Source organism: Ixodes scapularis, unplaced genomic scaffold (assembly GCF_016920785.2).
Source record: "Ixodes scapularis isolate PalLabHiFi unplaced genomic scaffold, ASM1692078v2 ptg000830l_1__unscaffolded, whole genome shotgun sequence".
NCBI lineage: Eukaryota > Metazoa > Arthropoda > Arachnida > Ixodida > Ixodidae > Ixodes > Ixodes scapularis.
In genome coordinates this window covers 97,289-119,803 of record NW_024610048.1, presented here as the reverse complement: position 1 = coordinate 119,803, position 22,515 = coordinate 97,289, and the positions used below count along the sequence as shown (strand labels likewise).

Sequence of the window (22,515 nt, the reverse complement as noted above, 5' to 3'; positions counted from 1 at the left end):
AGAGGGTGCCCATACAGGCCCTCATACAAGGTCGAGTGAAAACAGTAATACGGTGCTCGTTAAAAAAACAGATTTTAATGTACATGTAAAAAAATACACTCATTTAAGATCTCAATCTTCCAGTTTTGAAATTAAATCTTGTACCAAGAATGGCTTGGTCTTGTAGGTCAAGCCAATGACGTTGCCAATCACAGCAAGTGACCGGGATGCTTTTGGACAGCAGGAAATGTCATGGACCCAGTATAGCGCAAGAATGAGCGCAATACCGGCCACAATGTCCGTTACCTCGAAGGAGCAGTCCTCCAGCACCACTCTGAGTGGTGAACTTGAGGCCCCTCCCCTGACTTGCATCAGAGGGAAGGCTGGGTGGACATGATCCTCCTCCTGTGAAGAACAAACATGGGCAATTTGTAGTATTCGAAAGGAAGATAATTACCAAAGAAAGTCTACTCAATCTCCTCGGCGTAATTACAGCAATTTCAGGGTGTCTAGCGAATTATTATTTCGATATTCCCCAACTTTTCCAGATTTTCCCTGAAAATTTCAGGTGAAATTCCCTGACCTCTGTAGAGGCGGTTCAATATATGAGATCATTACAACACAAGGCATTGAGCATTGAGCACTGTGAGCATCATTTTGCATGGGCTTAATCCAACTTGCGTATACCGAAATATTCGAGTTTGTCCAATCCGGGTTAAAAGAGCACTTTCTTGCCGCCGACATTTTCAGTAAGAGGCGACTTCCGGAAACACAATGAAAACACCAACGCTCAACCATACCCGTTAATAACCGAATGGCAGCATGGCCGCCAGATGCACACTTTCAAATACTTTCGGCTTAATGCTTGGATTGGATTGGTGTCTGCGGCTTTCCCATTTGTTACTAAATCTAGAAGCTCTAACTGGACACAGCCTAGTATCGTGCCCTCAATCCAATCCAATACAAGGCTCAAACTGGATGTGTCGGTTGTTTCCTTTGCATCGAGTGAGCAGAGCCCTCTACATCGGGCGAGCAGAGCCCACACACCGCTCTAAGCATAATTTATTGCCCATTTTTCTGCCCCCAAGTCCAAGTTTTTGCTCAGGGCGCTCAATAGCGTTTCTGACTCATTTTCCCTGACTGGGCTCACTTTTTGACAATATCCCTGACAATTCCCAGATTTTTTTCCGGTAATTAAAATTTTCCTGACAATGCCCAGTTTTCCAGGTCACTAGACACCCTGAATTTACAAGGCAAAAAATAATATAAAATAAAACTGGGGTGGAAAGGGGGGGAGAAGGAGGAGGTGTTCTTCCATTCACTTTGCCCCTCACATCAAAGCTAGAAATGCTACAGATCAGGCAATTAAATGCCACTGTTTGAATAAACAAGCTATAATAAAGGGGCTTGCTAATGATCTTATGACAAAAGCTAAAAAGGGAAGATATCACAGTATCAAATATCCATTTTATGATTGAAGCTATACTATGAGAATCTTTCCGGTGACAGAAAGGCATGAATCTAAAAATAATGGCAACTGCGATAAGATATTAGGACACCTAAACAGTCAATTTTTCTTGACTTCTCACCAACCAATTGTTTAACCTGGCCATTTTTGCATATATGAGCCCATGCCTTAGGTTGTTCTGAGCAATGTCACTAGAAGCACTTTATGGTTCAGTTGCAGAGTTTCCTATGACACCAATGCTTTGCAAGTGAGCCGAAACATTTCTACCGCCGGCCCAATTGCCGATGCAAGCGCCTTGCACGGCTGGCAGGGAATCGAGAGCAGTCATAAGAAGCTAGCCCAAGCCTAAAAATGTGCTCTAACTTTCTAGCAGTTTCTAGCAAATAAAAAAGATAACAGCCACCTACATCAGTCAACCTTCATTGGCACTGCTAGAAAGTGGGATCAAATTTTTAGATTTGGGCTAACTTTTTATTCCCTGTCATTATGCTTTTATTAATAGTCATGTGATATCCTAGCACGGGATCGCACTGCCACAGATTGAAGGGACATTTTTATATGTATTCATAATAAAATTTGTCAGTTGATAGTCAGTGCTACTCCCGTGTTTCTTCTATGTCGCCCTCGTATTTTTCCACACTTTTTTGCATGATGAACTTGGAAGAGCAACCCAATTAACTCGATGGTCAGTCTGGGATGGGTACTCGAAGTGTCCTGTGCTGACTTTTTAGACATTTGTAAAGTATGAGAAAGTTCTCATTGAGACATGGGTGTGGACTCAGTGGGCTCAAAAGCCCCTTTATAGCAACTGATTGCAGTTATATTCCAAGAAAAAAAAGTTAGCAAATACATCTCCACAGGGCGTTAATTACTACAAGATACTACCAAGTCTTGATTACAGAATTACTGCACTTCAAATAATTATGTTTTTTGCCAGAAATATTTCTTAAATGCATATGCACACAAGCAAAAAGAAATCTAAAGAATATGAAAATAGTTTACAGAAGGCAAATATAAAGCTTTCAATTAGTGCCTGCCAAAATAAATAGTGTACAGAGATGCTATCAGGCAGGTGTGCGTAGGTGTCACCATAACTGATCTTCACATTTTGTTTAATTTAACTTCATTCATTTCACTTTACATGTCACACGATAGGTTATTGACTTTCTAGACATCACTAATTCGGACTTTGTTTGGGTTCCTTATTGCCCTTTTCAGTGGCTGGGCACCTCGGTGAAAACCTACAAGGCTGTTATAGTGTCCCAAATCTGGTGTGCAGTAAAAGCGTCTATATTGTAGCATATAACAGGTGACAAAGCGAAGATAAACTGAGGAAAATAGACGTTTAAGAAACGTTTGTGCCCAAAACAAAGAAGGAGAACATGCGTCGCAGGCATCGAATGTCGGTGTGACAGCAGAGTCGAGCGCTGGCAATAGACTGACCACGCGGGGCTGTTCTTATAGTCTGTTCCCAATTCCAGAACATTTCCCTAAAACATTTGGCCCTAGAACATTCTGTTCTAGAACAAACAACAATGTTCTAGAAATTTCTAGAACCACGGGTTTTTCGAGTAATTAAGCAACTGCAGTGGTCCCGGGATTCAAACCCAGGACCTCTGCATGACACCCAAGAGTGGTGCCCACTCGGCCACCACATCATGCGCGGCAATATATGTGGCCCCCTCGTGGGCCCAGAAAAATACAACACAATGCAAATAGCACATCAAGTAGCACACCATTAAAGGGACACTTCAGTAAAGTGAGAATTTGTACATGAAAATATTTGTTCATGTTACACCAGCACACAATAACAGCAACAACACCATATCCTGCCTTTTGCTATAAGTTTGGCCTTTCAACTAGCTCAAAGATTGAAGCCTAAACTTTCTTTCCCCACTTCACACCACATTGTCTTTATAAATTGCCAGAATTACCAAATAAGTACGACAGGCTTATTTGCATTTTATTGTATGTATCTCGGTATGCTCGGAGTCTGCTGAGGTAGTACATGCCTATATAAAACACTGTTGCTTGTTGCTTTATTAGAGCATCTTTTATAGAGGCCGAAGGCATAAGACCAATACTGCCTGTGTGCCCAGCAACAGGTGCAGAGCAAGTGTTTGAACATCTCCTTCACCATATTTAGTCACATTCTAATATTTCTTAAATTTTTTTGGCAAACCGAGCTTTTAAACAACTTCATCTTTTTAAAGCTACTCTTCTGATTTCTTTCGATGCTTTTTGTGTGTTCTTCAAGTTGGTGATGATGAATTTCTGTTAGACTGCAGGTTTCTTTTTTTCTACGAGATACCAAAGAGGCTGCTCTTAGAACAGCCTCCCTGGCTGCTTTTGCTTCAAAGGTACCTGCGAGCAGGGTTCTGAGTTACCATGCATACTGAAATTGATATGTGAGTTAGTTTTCACTTTGTTTAAGAGGTTAGAAATTATGTCAGAATGGTATACCATACCTTCTCAATGAGAGAAGCTGGTGAATCCTTCAGCAGGGCTGCCAGGCTCTTTACCACCTCCATGGCAGGAGCTGCAAAGAATGAGGTTGCTTAGTTTTCTGTTGGAAAGTGTATTCTTATATGGCAATAATTCCTAAAATTCTATGCCAAAACACTATGAAGTCAAGGCCATTGAATGACCACCACCCCCCGACTGCATAAAAATAAATATCAAGGCTGGGATAAGAAACCCATATGTTTCATTCAACACAGCTGAATGATCACAATAATGCAGAATCCAATCAAGAAAGATATACCCAGCTTTTTTGGACCTAATAAAAAAAACTATGCATTGCAGAAAGCTGAAAGTTCACCAGCTTTAATGTAAAGTCAGCAATATTAAAAATGAGTAAACAGCTTGCTAAGTGCCCTTAGTTAATACCAGCACACTAATTTGAAAGACAATAGACCATTTTCAAAAATCCCAAGAGCCATTCATAGGATATACTTGTTGATTGATTTTGGGGGTTTATGGCGCAATAGGTACGAGGCCATCTGCGCCAAACTAATTGAAGGTCCTTACTATAAAACGGGTTTTACAAAACGGAAAACCAAAAAGCTATAATCGGTGTAAAAGGCCTATACTACCAAGAAATTCAATTACTCGTTCAAAAGAGACCAGATGATTCTCTCCCAGAAGGAGAGCAGGATGAAATGGGTTATGATGTTGAAAAAATTCAGAAAAATGAATGCGGCGCTTGGGCTCAAGGCCAGGGCACAACCACAGGATATGCAAAACAGTGAGCCTATCACCACACTGATCGCAGACTGGTGGATGCTCTCCCAAAAGCAGATACCTATGGGTTATAAAAGAGTGTCCGATTCTCAGACGGCACAACAACGTTTCATGAAGTCGGCTCTTGCATGAAGAGCTTTCCCAAACTCCCAAAGCCGGTTTGGTAACATGAAGCTTGTTACCGCAATCCATGTCCCATTCCAATTGCCAAGAATGAAGAATCGAGGACTTCACCAAGGGCTTAATATCTTGATAGGGTAAGCAGGACAGAGATTGTGGAAGGTTACCGGCAGACCCTGCAAGCTTGTCGGCTTCTTCATTGCCTTGTATGCCAGTGTGACTGGGTACCCAACAAAATTTTATATTTTGACCTCCATGCAAAGCAGTGTTAAATTTGTATTGAATCTGTTGTACAAGCATATTTTTAGTATCTTTAAGAGAGCAAACTGCAAGAATCACACTTTGAGAGTCAACAAACAGGACCGCCCTCAGTATTTTCCTATTGATAATGCATTCGATCGCCATTGATACCGCATAGAGCTCCGCAGTAAAAATGCTGGCAACACAATCGAGTCGTTGAACCTTGGAGAAGCATTCAGAATATACAGCGCAACCGACAAAAGAAGAGGTCTTGGCACCATCTGTATAAACATGAAGATACCCATCATACTTAGTTTGCAGTTCACCAAACTCTTACTTAATTACCGCATGGGAAATGCCGTGCTTGTTGAACTTCGCAAATGACCAGTCAGATTCAACTCGCTGTGCTTTCCAAGGTGGAATACCGTTGACTCTCCTAACGAGGCTGACCTGGTCCAGAGGAAGGTGCAGAGAAGTGCGAAGATGTTCAATACGGAAGCTTAACGGTGTCACAATGCTTGGTTTATTTTCAAAAAGGCGAAAGAACCTTGACCTTGTAAGTGAAGAGTACGTCGGATGCTGTGGGTCGGCCAGAATCTTGTAAGCGTACGTTAGACTAAGATATGTACGTCGTTTGTTCAGGGACAGCTCATTGGATTCTGCATACAAACTGAGGACGGGCGACGTCCGGAAGGCTCCTGTTGCCAGTCGCAAGCCGAGATGGTGAACTGGGTCCAACATTTTAAGGGCAGAGGGCCGAGCCGATCCATACACTACTGCACCGTAGTCAAGACGGGATCGTACAAGGGCGTTGTATAACTGCAGGATACATTTTCTATCAGACCCCCAAGACTTGTGAGATAAAACTTTCAAAAGGTTTGTGGACTGAAGGCATTTTTGCTTCAGAGCTTTAAGGTGGGAAATAAAGTTAAGTTTTTGATCGAATTTTACACCAAGAAATCGGTGCTCCTTTCTAACTGGAATAGGTGTTCCATTGAATTCCAGGGATGGATCCAAAGACAGCCCGCGACGCAAAGAAAAAGGAACACAGACCGTTTTTGAAGCAGAGAACTTGAACCCATTTTCGTCGGCCCACTTGGACAGTTTGTTTATGGCTAATTGCAACTGGCGCTCACAACTAGAAAGGTTACAGGACGATGATGAAATCTGTATATCATCAGCATAGAGAGAATATGAAATAGAGGGTGGCAGCAGTCGTGCGAGTGAATGCATTGTTAGCAAAAACAAAGTTATACTTAAAACACCCCCTTGAGGGACTCCATTTTCTTGAACAAAGGAATCAGATAGGGCTGAGACAAGACGAACTTGGAAAGTCCTGTCTGTAAGATATTCCTTTATGCTTTGCAGCAGACGGCCCCGGATATTACAGGCATACAGGTTTCGGAGAATCCCGTACCTCCACGCTGTATCATATGCCCTTTCAAAGTCGAAAAAAACCGCAACACAGTGCTGCCTGTTTACAAATGCCTCACGTATCACAGTTTCCAGGCGAACTAAGTGGTCAAGGGTAGATCGACCTTGGCGGAATCCACATTGATAGTTATCGAAGGCCCTCTGTCTTTCTAACATGTAGACCAGTCGCCTGTTTATAAGCCTTTCGTATGTTTTCCCAAGGCAGCTTGTGAGAGCAATTGGGCGATAGCTTGATGGTTGTGAGGGGTCTTCGTTAGGCTTTAGGAGTGGGATGATATGTGCGTGTTTCCAAGCCTGAGGGAAACATGCCTTTTCCCACAAAAGATTAAAAAACAGGAGAAGGTTTTCAAGGGATTCTGGGGAAAGGCGGCGCAGCATTTCATAATGAATTCCATCGGGACCAGGGGCAGAGAGCTTTGTCACATTAAGAGCCATCTCAAGCTCGCATCGCGAAAATGGTTGGTTATAGGATGCTGAGTTTCCTCCCGACATGACAAGCTTTTGTCGTTCCGCACGAGCTTTTAACTGTTCGAAGGTAACACTGTAGTTGGCCGAACTAGATGAATTATAAAAATGTTCCCCGAGTATGTTCCCAATATCTTTTAGTGACGAAGGAGCATTAAACGTTGGAATGGCAAAGCACCTGTAATCCCCATTTACTTTCCTGTATCTGTCCCAGGCCTCCTTGGCTGGGACAAAGCTGGTTAAAGAAGAGAGATACTTTATCCACGACTTCCGCTTTGCCTGCTTCCTTGTCCAACGAGCCTTGGCTTTTCGTCGCTTGAACTCAACAAGGTTGCTTGAAGTGGGGTATCTGCGAAATCTGCCCCATGCCCTATTTTGGTCTGCCCGGGTTGTGGCACACTCCTTATTCCACCAAGGTTTACATTTTTTTGGTATATTACCAGATGTTTGTGGAATGGACTGCTGAGCAGCCTTTAGTATCTGCTCAGTAACATAAAGTGTAGCGTTCTCAGGGGACATAGAAGAAAGAATCGAAGGATCTAAAGTGGAGTGAAGATTAAAAAGCGTCCAGTCGGCCTTGTCTAATTTCCACCTAGGGGAAGCTTTAAAAGATTAGGCAATGGAACAGCACTTTCTAAAACAATAGGATAATGATCACTTCCAAAAGGGTTATGGAGAACCTTCCATGAAAAGCAAGGAAGTAATGAAGGTGAAGCGATAGAAAGATCAATAGATGTGAATGAGTTGTGTGCCGCACTAAAAAAAGTTGGCTCTTTCCCGTTAAGAAGACACAGCCCAGAAGACAATAAAAGACGTTCAATCACACTGCCACGGGAGTCCTGACGGGTACTACCCCACATGGGATGATGAGCGTTAAAATCACCCAAAATTAAAAACGGTTGAGGAAGCTGTCCTACAAGTCCCTGCAGCTCTTGAATATTCAAAGGAACATTTGGTGGTAAGTATAAAGAAACAAGCGTTACAAGGCGGTCCACAAGGAGACGCACTGCAACAGCCTCCAGAGGTGTGCGGAGCGGAACTTGAGAGCAAGCGACTCCTCTCTGCACAACCACTGCAACGCCACCAGAAGGAGTGGAAGCGGGACGGTCTTTCCTAAAAACCTGGTGACGTCTTAAAATGTTAAAAGAATTAGAGTGAAGATGGGTTTCTTGCAAGGCAAGAGCGATGGGTCGAAGATCATCCATGAAATGATTGACATCATCAATATTCCTTAAAATACCGCGACAGTTTCATTGCATAAAATGTAACTTCGTCATCTATTAAAAAAGTGTGTAAATATGTAAATATAAGGAGATAAAACCTAGCAACATATATAAAGCTATAGAGAGCCAACTCAAGCTAGGCGGAAGATGTGACCACAATACGGCAGCTATTGGGGTCATCACTTGGGCGCTACTACAGGTTGCTTCTTTTTAGATTTACGAGAAGGTGTTTCCCATTCCATACCATCCTGGTCGGACCCAGGAGTAGACTGACTGTCAGCATCAGTTGTTATCTCCATGTCCTGGGAAGTGTCCGATGGGTGGAGTACGACGGAGCTGGTCCGGCCTGGCACGCGCGGGGGAAAACCCCGGCCACGACCGGATGGGGGAGTGGCGGACGAGCTGGGCGAGGGGTCACCCAAGCTCGTCTTGACACCTCCTTTCACAGGAGCTGCATGGGTACCATGCTGCTCCTTCGGTAGGGGGACCCTCTCCACCGAGCAGGAGCGAGAAGCTCGCTCCTCCCTAGGAGGGGACCTAGGAGAGGGGGAAGGCGCGGCTGCTGCCGGCCTGTCCTTGGATGGAAGGGCAGCACGCGTGCTACCACCAGGGACTGGGGGAAGCTGCCGCTGCCTCTGTTGGGGAGCTGGGGCCCTGCGGTCGGCCGCCAAGATCTCGGGAGAGACCTGGGTGGCCCTCGACTCCGAGCGTTGTGCTGGGCCCCTGCGCACCACGTCGGCAAAACTCCCCTTTGACACAAAGGAGAATCGCTTCTTTGCTTCTGAATACGATTGGTTCTCCTTCACTTTAATGGTAAGGACGTCTTTTTCTTGTTTAAACGAGGGACAGGTACGATAGTAAGCGGGGTGTGGTCCACCGCAATTAGCACAGTGGGCCACAGCCTCCTCACAAATGTCAGAAACATGGCCCTGACTACCACACTTTGCACATGTCTCCTTTCCTCGGCAGCTGCGTGCTCCGTGACCAAAACGTTGGCAACGGAAGCACCGCTGGGGGTTGGGGACGTAAGGGCGAATGCGGCAGTTCAGATATCCTGCCTTGATGGTCTCAGGGAGTATGTGCTTTTCAAAGGTCAAAATAACATGTTTGGAAGGAACCTGTTCACCATTTTTCCAAAACATGATGCGTTTAACAGCAACAACGCCGGAACTTTTGAGTCCCTCGAGGAGTTCTTCTTCACTTGTGTCCAAAAAGTCGTCCTCAGAGAGAACTCCACGAATGGTGTTAAGTGTGCGATGAGGACTCACCGACACCTTTACGTCAACAATGGTGGTTAGGTTGGGGAGTGCTTCGCTTTGTTTTTTTGTGTTTACTTCCACAAGGAGGTCTCCAGAGTACAGTTTTTTTTGCCTTGTAGGAAAACCCTACAAGGTGCTCTAGAACTTTGGCTACAATGAAAGGTGACATCTTTGCAACTGACTTCTGTTCGTCAAGAGAGTGAACAACAAAAAACTTTGTGAAGGATTCTATCTCAGCATCTTTGTCAATGGTTTTGTGTTCAAGACAACGCCTTTTAAGGGCGTGCCCTGAACGGGGTTTAGAGGGGTGGGGCGCCATAAGAGGGCAAAGAGTGTTCAGAATCCGCGGTGCACCGCCCACCACCGAGCCCAACAAGGGGTTAGGTAACGCACCATAACAAGAAAGGCTTGGCTGGAGACGTTACGCTAACAGTGCTGCCGGGAAACTATACCCAAGTGTGGGTCAAGACAGAGGTCCATCACCACTCATGGTTAGCCCTTGCCGCCAAAGAGAGGTGAAAAGGAGTAAGGTAAGTGAGAGAGAAGTAAAAGAACCAGGAGAGGTAAAAGTGAAAGATCGGAGGGGATAGTAGAAGAAAAGGCGACTAGACTGAATCGTCCTGGCCGGGCCTTCCCAGGACTCCCGTCTATGAGAAGCGGGGGCCGAAGTGGTGTATTGCCTCACCCGGGGGGCCCCGAAGGGTCCAAACCTACCCCGGGCTCGGCTCAACCACCAGGATGCCCTTCTCCCCAGACACGGGAAAGCCACGCACAGTCAGACGTGGGCGGGCGAACCCGCATGGCTCGGGGTCCGTGGAGACGCCACCCTCCAAACACCTGCTTTCACAGGTGCCCCCCGCGGGCAGGATATACTTGAATAGTTGACGGGACTTGCTTTCTTGCCGATTGAACAAGAGTCCGAACCGAACACTTAGGCAGCACTCATGGCTATCTCGCTCAGCCGCAACCATCCAAAACCATTAGTACCCCTTCTGACATGAATACCTAAGAGAAAGATAATCCACATCGCTCTCCCTCTCTCTCTATTTTCTCCTTTGTATGCAATGGCAGCCGTAAGTGGTTGCATTTATTTATGGCATCCCCAAGTTATTACCCCCTGACAGTGGCATCGGGACAAGGGTGCAAGGGGAGGGGGCAGTTGCCCCCCCCTTTTTTTTCTGACATTTGAAACAATTATAGCAGACAATATGGGAGAGAGGGATAGGGCTTAGCTTCCCTGCACATCACCCCTCCACCTTCCAAACGGTAGCAATTTAGCTGGCCTCTGCCCACAGTGGCGAAAGACATAGCTCTATATTTATACGGACTTTCCCGAAGGGTAGGATGGATGCAATTTCTTAACAACTGGATTTGTCCAAGTGGAATCGTCCAAGTTTTTATAGATTAATTAGTGTGAACAATCTATTGTGTTTCAGTGCTGGCTGCCATATACTATAGTTTATTTTACACCTTCACAAAAAAAAGCTAGCGAATGCATGTAACATCTCAGTTTGGGGAGACCATTGACTAAATGTGATTTCAGCTCTACAAGGAGCTAATTTGTTATAAAGTACCATTTAACCTTAATAAAAAAATAAAGAATTATACATACTAAAATGCCCAAATTCTATAAAAAAAAATATATATATACATATATATATATATAAAAGTAGCCCAACCCAAGAACACACAGGTTGTGATTTGCAAGAGTTAAAATAATTGATAAATGTGCCAGATGTTAAAACAAAGAATGCATTGTGGCCTGCTTAAGCTCCGCCACATTTGACACTACTAGATAGTCAGCAAGCTGTTCATGTGTGCCACTTCACCATGCAGCTAGCTGCACAATAGATGTGCGCTCTAAATTTCTTGGTGCATGTGAATGAACTGGTTGCGCCACTCTGAATGCAGGTGCAGGCACATGCATTGCAAGGTCGAATTTAGAGCTCTTTTTTTCTTTTTTTTTTCATATAGTAGGAAGGTGAATTTATAAATTGCTTAGGCCTACTCTTGCAACAACATAGTGACCCTCAACCCTTCATCTAGCTTTAAAGGGCCTTTAAAAAAATAGTTTAAGCAGTTTGGTTGGGACGCGCGTGTCAAAAGAATTAACTTTATGCGAAAAAAAATGTTTAGAGCAATATTGACGGCAAAAGATTGATTTAAAATTATGCGGGCAAAGTCCATGACATGACGGAATAGTCATTTGCTCTTTCCACCTCAACGAGATGGTCATTCGTTCTTTCCACCTCAATGTGAAGGCGAAGCCAATCCACCTCTCCTCCACACGCCCGAATGCCAAGAGAGAAGCAGTTGAAAGGAGGTGACTACTGACTTAATTGCAAGGCACCTCGCGCCATCAATATTTCTCTAAAATAAAACGTTTTTTTTTTGCTTCAATTTTCTTTTGACGCGCGTGCCCCAAATAGACATTTAAAAAAAAATTTTCAGGTGTTTTTAACAACTGATAATTACAAACTTGCCATTTAAGTTCACACCTATATTTCTACGTTGACTTGAAAACAAAAAAAAAAGAATGTTTTAAGACTTACGGTATTTGCGGCACAGAAATATGTAGTCATAAATGTACCCATATTACCTCCATATTATTTACAAGTTAAAAATCAAACCGCTAGCCTCCCTCTTCAGCTAACCAGTGTCAAATGTACTACTAAATTAACAGTCCAATAAATACCCTGTTATACGAAAGAACATGCCAGTTGAACAGAACATGACATTTGAATGAATCAAGAATTTAAAATAAATCAGTCACATAACATAAAAACTTGTTGAGTAAAGATAATTCCAAGTAGCACAACTCGCTGGTTTGGGAATGGGGCGGTACCGGTCTGCCGGCAAGATCCTACTGGCCCGACGCTGGAAACGCCCCGTGGGGCGACAACGGGCCAGTGAGATTGCCAGTCACTGGCCAGCGACTGGGACTGACTGGGACGCCCGGCACTGGGCGTCCCAGTGAGTTCCCGGGATGCTGCCAGTACAAACCCCCAGCGTAGTACCAGTAATACGGTAAGATACCAGCAAGACCCCAGGCTAGCGGCCTCAAGCCATACAGTTCCCGGTCTTTTTTCCCAGCGAGTTCCCGGGCTGCTGCCAGCACAAATCCCCGGCATAGTACCAGCAGTACCGCAAGATACCAGCAAGACCCCAGGCTAGCGGGCTAAAACCATACAGTTCACGGTGTTGTTTTCCATGCTAACATTTGGTTTTGTGTGCAATTCACACCTGAATAGAAATGGTGTAGTTCATAACAAGGGTTATTTTAACACATAATGTGTGTAAACAATAAATGAAACATACAAAATTGTTACCGTCATTGTTTATTGTCAGTTGCAGTGAAGCTACAGTCGGCTGGTAATCATGCGCTTGTCGCCAGAGGAGTGCGCTGAATGAAAGAGGCTGCATGTCACTAGCCTAGGAAATTTTCTTCACACTTCTCATGCGGCTTGTGACGCAAGTCGACCATGCACCCGAGAAGGCAAGTCCTTCATTACAGCACCTGTAAAGAGAATCGACACCACAGTAGAATGACAGGGTAAATCAATACCAGCTGGACGTGACAATCCAGAAATTCCAAACTGGGGTGAAGGGCATGAGACAAGCAGCCCATGTAAAAGGAAATTTTTTTGTAGCTAATGCACTAATTGTCTTTATTTTATTTTCAATCTGGAAACTATATCAAAACAAGAATCCCTAAGGGACACACCTGTAACAACACACTGGATGACCAAGGGGCGAAAATGGTCCAGTTATCTCATAATCAAGGTCAGCTATTTGTATGAAAAAGGCCCACTTCAGAGAAAGGCTTGTGGAAATCATCTATTTTAATTCAAAAGGGCATGACGAGAGACGGGCGAGCTTGGCAGAGTAGTTGGCATGTTGTTTAACACTGACGTTTGATACGATAGGTGTGCAGTCCCCGATATCCACATTCAGCATTTTTAGGTAAACATAGCGATTCATTAGCATTACTGAGACAATGACAAATCATACCCTTGACGTATACAGCTCACCGTTGTACACATACTAATGAGATTGGGTAGACACAGGTAAACATGTAATGCATTGCAGAGTATGACACCCCGGTTCCCACATAATGGCAACTTGACGACTAAAAGTCATCTGCAGACTTCATGAAATAAAAAATAGCGACTTACACAAAAACTAGTCTATATTATCAGCGTCCACCATCAAACTCACATTGAGTGTTTTCCATCGGCATGCCCTAGCCCTTTAAAATGCCCGCAAGCCTCACTTATTTTAAGCATATGACATCCCATGAGATGAAACATTCCCTCGTTATCATCATTAAGATGTCTACAGGTGCGAACAGTTCAGGCAAATCAATAGAAAGATAACAAATCAGTAGTGAAGTGGTGTACAGTGGCTGGTAGGTGCAGGTTAATATGTATGGGACATCTATTTTCTAAGTAATATTGTTTATCTGACCAATTTCCTTCACAAACCCATCACATACTGAGACAAGGTTCTCAATACAGTGAAAAACAGGAAGGAGGAGTGAGTTCCAGATTTAGTTTTGCACAAGTTATGTGGCAACTGACTTCATCCTCTTAGAATTTATTAGAGTGGATCTGGGTGTAATGATGTCTAGCCCGACAATACTGCCAGGAAGGAGCACATGTCCCAAAACCTTCAGAAACGGGTAGAGGAAGTTTTAATCATAATTTCCGTATTGCGATGAGAGCTGCTCACACTGAGAATTGATGTGAGCAGTGTCGGCCATCCCTCTGTCTGAAATATCTATGCGTCAGCCACCCCCTATCAGAAAAAGTTTTAGCTGAGCGCTTTTTACGGCCCGCTCAGCTCAGCCACTGAGCGGGAAATTAACCAGGCATGCACGTAACGCTCAGTCGGCAGTGGCCATAGGGGTGCAGGAATTGCCTTCTCCATCGGCATCTGCGCTCCGGTTGGTCGTTGCTGACTGAGCGTTGTGTGCATGCAGGTGCTTTCCTTTTGAGTGGAGCAGGTCTAACAATGCTCAGATAAAACTATCTAATGTCTATGTCACAGCCTCAACAGCCAAACGAGCAGTCTTCTTCCTCGCTTGCACAACAGACCAAAATTGCACTGCATACTGCTTTAGAGGCTTGTTGGCATGTTTCACACTCACTCTCTGCAGACAGCTAGGACTATCGGTAAGCGAGGGAAAAAAAAGTGTGAACACATATCATGCATGCCAAAAGAAAACATCAATGGGACTACACAAGACTGCATTAAAGTTGCCAATTGGGCGCGTTTTATACTGCACAGCCACTGGCTGAATCACATAAGTGTCACACTTGCCGAGCTTGAAGTACAGTCGTGATCTTTACGAGTGTGAACAAGCGATCGTCGACTGTTCAGTACTGGGAGCATCATGCACCAGCGGACTTGCTCTCCTTTTAAAATGCCTTGCGAACCAAGCATGGTAAGTCATCTGATAAGGAGAGGACGTCACCACGGACAGCACTGAGCAGTTGATAATCACCTGCTTACCTTCATATGGATCAAGTCTCTACTTGGCCAAAGTAGGCAGTAAGTGTGCAGCAGAAACGGCTGTACTGAAATCTCAAAAGGATGAAAGATCAGAACAGGCCTGGTGAGGTTTCACGTTGCAAGTATGCCCATGCAAATATCACTTTCTAAAACATAAACACGCATTTCAAATTGTCATCCAGGACAAGCTGCTATTACACAGCTGTATATATAAGGCAGCTTACCATCAACAACCTTCGCAGACTGCCATGGACCTGATCCTCGGCTTGGCTGATGATGCAGGAACGAATTGGCCTAGTCGATGCTAGCTTCCGTTCGGCAAGGGCTGCACTGAGTATAAAGATGAAAAAAGTGTTGTAGATTATGCGAAACAAACAAAAGCAATCCTAGCATCCACAATTCGCTAGAGGCACTGAAAACAAAAATAAGAGGTTGGGTCAATTATTTTAATGCAATATACTTCGGACACATACCATGACTGCAGGTAAGATATTTGCTGCCTTCAATCTAGATCTGCTTGAAAATTTACAAGCCAAATAACAAATATTTTATAAGCTGAAATATATTTTGCTGGAACTACAAAATCTGAAGACTATCTCTGCAAATATGGTGCTATCTAATACATCAGAGATGAGTAGAATTGGATTACAGCGTCCCCGTTACAAAGATTGAAGCAAAACAAGTATAGAATCTGCCGTGCCACTACAGTAAAACCTCGTTAATTCGGATCTCATGGGGCCGGCAAAAATGTCCGAATTAACCGAAAGTAGAAATATCGAAAGGACAAAGAAAGCTGCGCGAAAACGTTGCCCTGTGACACACCTTTATTTTGAGAAAAAATCTGTTATTACCGCCTGCTTTCTGGACGACACTTGGGCGAAGACGGCAACTTTCCTTAGCGCGGTCGAGTGCTCCACCGCACTCGCACTGTCGGAGCTACGCATCCCGTGCGCTGACAATGTAGCACAGCAAGGCCTCTTCTCGTTTCGGGTGCACCACCTTCCAAGGCCGCTTTCTTTCGCGTTGAACTTCTCGCTCTCAAAAGCCCGTAGGATATCGGCCAAAATTTTTACGTACGTGGCCAAAGTGCTTCTCTTGACGTCGTAACTTTCCATAAGTTGTCGAAAGACGCCGCCCTCCAAGGCCCTCAGTATTTCCACTTTCGTCGCTAAATTCTTAGCCTAGTACAGCTGCAACGGAAAACGAGTAGCACAACTGACCAGTAATCGGGGCGGCGAAATCGCGACACCCGGCGCCATTTTTCCCGAGCGCCGATAGCGAGAGTGCCAGTCACGTTGCATTTTACAATGCGGGGGTGGCCGACGAAAAATTGAGGGATAGGATAGTTGTTAAAATGGCGGGCTTTAGGATCCCCGCGTTGAGGCATAAAACGTGACTGTCACTCTCGCTATTGGCACGCTCGGGAACAATAGCCCCGCGTGTCGCGATTTTGCCATTCCGGTCGTCGGTCACTTGTGCTACCCTTTTTCCGTTGCAGCAATGCTTCTGCCGCTTCCTTGCCAGGAGAGTAACGCGCTGAAGAACGGCGATCCAGAGCAAAACTGGTGCGAAACACGGAGAACCGAAAAACCATGGGAAAACCGGAAAAATCAAGTGCGCACTTCGGATGGATATCGGTTATACCTTTTGGAACAGACGGTAGATAGCGCCACCTGCCGAATTCGTCCGAATTTACGATAGTGCGCCGCGTTCCCTCTGAATTAATGAGCGTTTGCTGCCATTGACTAATACATACGTTTGACGGGACCGAATCGGCAGTTCAAATTATCCAAATTTCCAAATTAGCGGGGGTTGAATTAACGAGGTTTTACTGTACAACAGAAACGACTCTACTGTGATTTCGTGGGGATCAGAGTTCGGAACAGGCATGAAGGATTCGGCACGAGAAATATGCCAATGTCATTATTCATTTTTGCAACATTAAAATGACTCTGAAAGTGCGACCAGCTGCAGGGTGTATTAACGCAAATCTTGCGAGTGCTGAATTGTAGGCACAGTGCCCTGGTTGTGTTCATGTGCGATATATGACCAAATACCATAGAGACCAATACTGCAAACCTCATCAAAAACCAATGGGTGCGGTGGCGAACGGCATGAGTGGCGCTGTTCACCTCTCTTTCCGTTCATTTGTGTTTGTGTGTTACCACTTCCAATGGGAAGGCTTCAGCCATTATTGGGAACACTAAATAAACAAATAAAAATGCAAACACAACACACACAGCAATACTGGCAGCAAGTCCAGAAGCACTTCTGTTGTAAACTCAGCATTCCGCTTACGAATGGGATGCGCAATTCCTCTACAGGATTTCATTCCACGTGAGTGGCATCGTAATTGCTAAAGGCCAGTCCATAAACACAGTCTGTGTTAAAAACAATCCTATCAGCAATAAGTTGCTATTATATTGCTCAATATATAGAGCACCTTACCATGAAGAGCCTTGGCAGTCTTCCATGAAGCCTGGCCTTCAGCAGAGGAAGCTGTCATTCTGTGTCGCCTCAGGACACTCGCATCAGAATGGCGAAAGTGAATGCCAACTTCTACTCGGTAAGGACTGCAGTAAGTATAAACATGAAAACACAGATTAGAATATAAGATAAAAAATATCATGGACCAACGTGAAAAAAGTGCACAAAAAGACAAGGACGAAAGGTCAGGAACACATAGGACGCAGACTGGTGCACACTCACAACTTGATCTATTGAACATAAAAGAAAAAGGATTAGAGAAATCAGAAAGGCTGTGTTCGGAGAATGCGAGCTTCAGAAACCAGGGCGTGAGCAAAAGATGTCAGCTAGATTGTTTTGCCGACACTTTGGAATTAACAACAGCCTTTCCATGTAATAAGGTGGTGAGTTCATTCTGATTGAACATCCTGAAAAGTAACAAACAAAAAAGAAGGAATAAAAGAGAGGAATACATACACTACGTACGAGTGTAGACTCCCAACTCACAAATTGGAGAAGAAAAAAAAAAAAGAATGCGAAAGGAGCTTTAGCAAAAGTTCGAACAGGTCCAAGTGGAATGTGCTAACTCCCACCCATATGCATAAGACTGTAAACACAATTTTCTTGGCAGCTCAGGTAACAGACGGATGTGCGGACACATTGGTCGCCCATACTAAGAATAATAAAGGCCTAAAATAATCCCCTTGTATGGTTTTCACAGTATCTGCTAATTATTCACGTTTTCTCTAAAAGCCTCGTCCCACTAGAGCGACAAACACCGATTTTCGTCCGACGACACCACAAAGTTCCATGTCGCCGATGCTGTCCCACTGCAACGGCCAACGCCCGCGACAAATAATAGAGGCGGAGGGCACCGCGCTCTTCCAGACATTCTAGTTTACCAGTGAACAATACGGTGGAGGGAGGCAATCAAACGACCCCCCTTCCCCTTTCCGCCTCCACCCGCCGGCGGGCCGGGCCTCCCGCGCGCCCGCCGCTGCCGCGGTTTCCCCCCCCCCCCGCGCGCGCCCGCCGCTGCCCTGGCTGCCCAAGCGCTGCCGCGGTTTCCCCACCCCCCCTCCATCTCCCCAAAAGTTCCGCCGCTACTGATGGACCTCGAGCGAGTATGCAGCCTATTTGTGAGCGAAGAAAAACAGCCTCGCATTACCCCATTCGCGCACAATTAGCAATACTGGTAAAAGCAAGCGATCTAGACAATAACAAGGATTTTGAACGGAGGAAAGAATAACCTTGCCCTAACAGACAAAGAAAGGAACTTACTTTGGAACGATCGTACCATGATCTTGGCTGTTGAGCAGATTTGACGTAGTTCCACGGCTCACAGTCGCTTCCTTCTTGTTTAGACACATTTGAAACTAAGATAAACTCCACGCATCACGACTAATCGGTGAATTGACCTGAAGACAGAGATATGAAAACCCACACGCCCGGCCAAACGTGCAAAAAAAGGCTGTGGATTGGATTGGATTGCATTGGTTGGCTCTAATGGATATCTCGGATATCTAGCGACTTTACGGAAACCACTGACGGAAACAATCTTCAACACGCTTGCAATAAAACGACCAGCAATGCAAATTAAGAAAAAAACACATTAGTATACACAGTAATAATAACTTATTTAGCATGTAAACATTGCCACAATAATATAAATGCGTCCTGAACACGTAGCAAAAAATTAAATACGAAACTAAGCGCACAATGTGTCCAACCGACTTCAGCAGACGTATAATCTTTTAAAACTTCAGACATTCTGTATGTCGGTTTGGCGCTGGTGGTTAACGCTTCCTGCAGGTAACGTAGTGGTCGGTGGTTCGAATCCCACTAGAGAGGAAATTTTCTAATTTTTTTTTATCGCGTTTTTTTTTTGTTTTTATTATTTTAAATATTTGATGTGTTTTTTGCAGTCGCCGGCCCCCTACTTTAGGGTAAAAGTCACTCAGAATGTGAAAATGGAAAGTGCGAGCCCAAATTCGAGTTGATGCAATGCACAAACCGTGGCCCTCCTGTTTGCCGGGATAAATCGCTCCCTCCGTGCTAATAGGTTGGTTGGTGTAGTACGCAAACAGCGCAAGTGCTTTCAACGAAGTAAAGAAGCTAATAATAATGGGAATATTGAGAGAAAAATGGGAAAATGTGTATGTAAATGGTCAAACTGTTTTTACAGCTTTTTTCCCAAGTCACCTTTTCAACATTGTTTTTGTTAGAAAAAATAAAGGTACTATTATTATTATTAAACTGCCATAGTGATGCAGCCGAAGTTTGTCTGAAGGCGGTCACCTTTAGCCGCTATTAAAACAAAAATACCGCTATTTTAAGGCAGTTATTTACCTGAGCTCATAGCGCGCTACGTATTTTCTGACTTCCGGAAAGTAGTACTTAATTTTGTTCTGGCACATCAGTGATATCCATCGCCTGCCCCCTGGTTTTACTTATTGAGGTTGTGCTCCGCAATTTTACTTTTTTATTAGGCCTATAATGTTTTTATTCCTGAGATCGAAGAACAGTGCGGATAAATAAACTAGCTTGCAGAAACGGTATCGTTCGGTGTGATAACATTTATGTTTTGTAGCGCCAAGGGGTCACATTCACAAACCCGGCAGTGTAAACACCCACAACGCCTTTGTGTTTCCCGTTTTATCGTGTTAAAAAAAAAAAAAATGTTTTTATATTTACTTTTTTTTGTGCGGTATGTCGTATAACATAAGCTATCGGGGACAGATCATCTGGCTATGTGAACATTTGAAATATTTCTGTTAGATGGTCGTAGCTACCACAGAAACTAGTCGATTCTTGCCTGAAATAGCATATTTTCACACTCAATTAAAATCACCAATGACATGATCTCAGGAAAGTTGTGTACATCTCGCAGCGTCATAAGCAAAACACACATCTCTTTCTTGTCCAGATTCTGCAATGTAATGCAAATTATAGTTTTTGTAACTCAAAGCCCGTGCTCAATCATGCCACGTGTTTTTTAATTGTGGTTGTTGTTCTTCACTCGGATTCTCCGCTATACCGTTTTTATTTTATTTTTCTTATCAGTGCCAAACACGTGCGTATACCACCGACCTTAAGTATAGTGCATCAAATTAAACTAGCTTCCTGAAAAGGTGTCGTTCGGTGTTGTGTAATTTATTCTTCATAGCGTAGGTGGTCAGAGTCTCGAATCCTGAACTGCAAATGTTCCACGCCGCATTATTTTTTCTCGCGTTTTCGCGATAAAACACGTCAGCCCTGCCATGCTGGGATCAAATACACCAGCGTCGGCAGTTATTTGCGAAGGATTGATCTACGCAAATATTTCCACTCGCTATTCATGAATTGCCACAGTTCGTCAAAATCTGGAGGACATCACTGCATAGTAAAAACGGCAAAAAAAAAAAAAAAGATAAAACGATGTCGGTCAGTAAACGGAACTTCCATGGCGGGGCTCGCCAGCCTGAACAGCAAAGCGCCGATGCCGGCCAGTCACTGAACTTCCGTGTAAATACTGGCCATCAAAGACAGCAAAGTGCCGATGCCGGCCAGTTACTGAACTTCCATGTAAATACTGGCCATCAAAGACAGCAAAATACCAATGCCGGCCAGTTACTGGAACCTCCATAGAAAGACTGGCCAGCAAAGACAGCAAAAACCCGATGCCGGCCAGTCACTGTAACTTCTTCGGCGGAACTGGCCAGTGAGCAAGACGAAACCCCGACGCCGGCCGTGGCCGGTAGCTCACCGGCGCCAATGGCCGGGCGCCGCCATCCTGTTACCGGGACCGGCCGGCGTAGTCCCGATACCGGCCGACGCGGTGTGCTACCTGGGATTCCTGGCAAATACATTCACATATCGCAGTGACGTAACTGACACTCCACTCACACCCAACAAGGCGAATCTTGGCAAATAAGGACTAACTCAACACTCGGTGGCATTCGGCTTTGGACCTACTGGGAGGACTTTACTACAGCACACATCTACCGCCAAGAAGACAGCCATATTTTAACAGCAAAATTGAAATAAACATGACTTCGAACACAAAAATAACCAATCATAACGTCTCTCACGGACTATTAGAATAAAAAGCACTTACAAATAGCGCTGTACAAGGCCTTTCGCCGTGGATTACACGCTGGACTCGTCGGAGATTCCCGGTCAAGTTAGACAAATTCCAAGCTCATCGGATCCTGACAAAAAGTACATTCACTGTAAAAACAAATTCCGTCAAATTAATAAAAATTGCCAGCTAATTTTTGACGCCGATACAATTAGTGTTGTCTTCCATCACGGTCACAGCATTAACTATGTATTACGTGCATGACAGTAATGAGGCCCCACGGTTTTCCCCGTAACTTGACCTGTAGAAGCATGGCAGAAAACTGTAACTCTCAGTCACTGTACTGCACGTGATGCACGGATACGGGTATTGTTCCGGAATCAAAAATTAGCTGCCATGTTGTCTGTAACTTGCGACGGGAAAAAAAAACTCTCAATCACAGAGTTGCACGTGACCCACGACGACGGGAATCGTTTCAATTAGCTGGCGTGTTGTTCACACCTTGAAGCAACGGCCAGAGCCTGTTGAACTGCTAGCTGCAGTGACTTAACAAAATGGACGCCTCAGTGAACAATAAATATAGCATTTTACTAATATAATGATTGTTCACTGAGACGTCCGTTTTATTAGATCATTGCAGCTAGCAGTTCAACAGGCTCTAGCCGTTACTGCAAGGTATGGACAACACGGCAGCTAATTTTTAATGTCTGAATGATTCCCGTTGTCATGCATGACGTGCAGCTCAGTGATTGAGAGTTGCAGCTTTTTGCCGCCGCAAGTCACGGACAACACGCCAACTAATTTTTGATGCGGGAACAATTCAAAGTAAATATATATATCCCTACAAAAAAAAACGGTTTAAAAATAAACCGGAATGAATCCGGAATTTTAATCCGTCATAGGGGCCCCTAAGCAAACCGGATTTCTAGAAACCGTAAATGAACCGGAAATACCCAGTCCGGAAACCCAACCGTAATTGGTCGAAGCGGAAGCTGAACCGCATCTGGCCAATCCGTAGAGCTTCACCGGAGTAGGTCTAACCGT

At 44.5% G+C, this 22,515-nt stretch overlaps 1 long non-coding RNA gene across 1 annotated transcript; it reads right to left on the bottom strand.

Moving 5' to 3' along the window:
* Nucleotides 1-210: 210 nt before the first annotated feature.
* LOC120842544 lies at nucleotides 211-21,527 on the bottom strand. The gene is made up of 3 exons (XR_005715947.3): nucleotides 21,508-21,527; nucleotides 3,916-3,986; nucleotides 211-384 (listed from the first exon to the last, which is right to left on the bottom strand). It is a non-coding gene; the product is annotated as an uncharacterized LOC120842544 (long non-coding RNA).
* Nucleotides 21,528-22,515: the final 988 nt, after the last annotated feature.